Raw genomic sequence first — 2,459 nt, 5'->3', positions numbered from 1 at the left:
GCACTCTACCCAGGGGCAGCTTGAGGCTCCTGTCTCAAAAAATAGGTAAATAAATAAATAAATAAAATATTTGGGGCTTTGAAGGGTTTGATAATCAAGTAAATCTGATAATCATGTCCTCCCTAGATACGCTGCCATGTTTACCAAAAAATCAGGATAATTTGTTGTTTCTGGGTCTTCTCAGAGTGAGAAAACCTATGACATGTATTACTTCACAGTTTTTTTAGTGTTTTGGTGAGGCCAAGAGGTTTTGGATGGTAATGGATTTGAAATTATTTCGATACTGATGACAAATGTTAATTTCAGTTCAAAGAATCCTAGTTTCTGCCAGTTTTTCTTGCCATTTTATTTATTCAAGTTTTACTCCTGCTCTCTTCCTTGGCACTGCCTGTGGAGGTAGAAGCCATCTCCTGTTTGGTGTCACAGCTGTCCTCAGACCCCTGGGGATGCCCAAGATTTCAAATAGAGAACCAAGAAGCTCATCAGGCACCAGTCAGACCGACATGTCAAAATTAAGCGTAACTGGCAGAACCCAGGATTGACAGAGGTATTGACAACAGGGTTCAGAGAAGATTCGAGAGCCAGATCTTGATGCCCAAAACTGGTCACGGAGCAACAAGAAAACAAAGCACGTGCTGCTCAGTGGTTTCTGGAAGTTCCTGTCCACAAGGTCAAGGGCTGGAAGTGCTGCCGACGTGCAGCAAATCTTACTGTGCAGAGACTGCTTGCAACGCTTCCTCCAAGAACCACTAAGTCATTGTGGAAAGAGCACCCCAGCTGGCCATCGGAGTCACCAGTCTCAATGCCAAGCTGTGAAGAACATGAAAAGACAGTTCATGTGCACATTTAATTTGTGTTAAAAGAAAAGCAAAAGCAGAAAAAATCATTCCTGCACTCCTACGCCCATTCCTTAGGATAGTTATCCATTCCTTAGGATAGCACTTAACTCTTTCATAAAGAAATTTCCACAACCAGCCACCAGATGTTTGGCTTTCAATCCCATGAACATTCTTCTGCTTTTTCAGAAAACTCTGAAAAACAGCCACCTTCTTTTTTACAACCAAATCTTCCATGCATGTAACATGGGAGGCTTTTATATTTTGTTTTGAATATTCCATACGCCCTCTGTCATAGCAAATTAAATCTTTTGAAGAGAGGTTATCTTATAAATGGTCAAATTAAAAAATAAAGTCACTCATCTTATTTTCAACAGCTTTTGGAATATGACTAAATTTTAATGTTTTAGGCAAAATATTATCCAATTATTGACTACTTGTTACTTGGTTTAAATTGCTATGCCTCAAAATGTGTATGCAGGTAATGGCATCATCTTTTTTTTTTTTTTTGCCAGGGCTGGGTTTGAACCCGCCACCTCCGGCATATGAGACCGGTGCCCTACTCCTTTGAGCCACAGGCGCCACCCAGCATCACCTTTTTTTAATATAGAAGTTATTTAGTTGGTAATAACTTGGTTATTCTATCATTTGACTCTATTTAAGAATAAAATACCTGGCCAGGCACGGTGGCTCACACCTGTAATCCTACCACTCTGGAAGGCCGAGGCAGGTGGATTGCCTGAGCTCAGGGGTTTGAGACCTGCCTGAGCAAGAGTGAGACCCTGTCTTTAAAAATATAGCTGGGTGGTCTGTGCCTGTGGCTCAAGGAGTAGGGTGCTGGTCCCATATACTGGGGGTGGAGGGTTCAGGCCCAGCCCCAGCCAAAACTGCAAAAATATATCTATATATCTATATATATATATAGATATATATAGCTATATATAATATATAGCTGGGCATTGTGGTGGGCACTTCTAGTCCCAGCTAAGTGCAAGGCTGAGGCAAGAGAATAGCTTAAGCCCAGGAGTTTGAGGTTGCTGTGAGTTATGATACCATGGCACTCTACCAAGGGTGACAAAGTAAGACTCTGTCTCTTAAAAAAAAAAAAACATAATGTAATGATAATAAAATATCTGATTTCCTACTTTTTTGCCCTATCTCCATGAACTTTAACCTTTATGATATATTGTGATTTAAAGAATTACATGATGTAGCACCAGAGCAAGGTTTACAAAAGATTTGGTGGGCGCTACCTAAAAGTATAGCATTTTAAAGTATGAAAAGAACAAAAAAACTATGAAAAATGACAGCATAACTTCCTATATTCTTCTTTCTTGCTGTTTTCCTGATCAGATTTGCTAATTAGTTTTGCAAATATTTTTAATTGCACCCATAGCCTCCAACTTCCTAGGAATATAAAGGCTTTCTTATGTCTTATAAAGAGTTTGTGAAAACAACTCAGATGGTGATTTATGAACCAAACTTAGGTTAGGTTAATTTTCCTTCAAATTGAGAAGTGGGATTTGAATCTCCTCAGTGATATTTAAAAACAGAAAGGCAGTAAGTTTTTGTAATTAGTTCTAGGTTTATTTTGATAATTTTTCTTTCTTTCTTTTTTTTTTT

The sequence above is a fragment of the Otolemur garnettii genome, unplaced genomic scaffold, assembly GCF_000181295.1.
Source record: "Otolemur garnettii isolate 467f Iridium unplaced genomic scaffold, OtoGar3 scaffold00057, whole genome shotgun sequence".
NCBI classification, from domain to species: domain Eukaryota; kingdom Metazoa; phylum Chordata; class Mammalia; order Primates; family Galagidae; genus Otolemur; species Otolemur garnettii.
Note: the sequence above shows the minus strand (reverse complement) of the source record.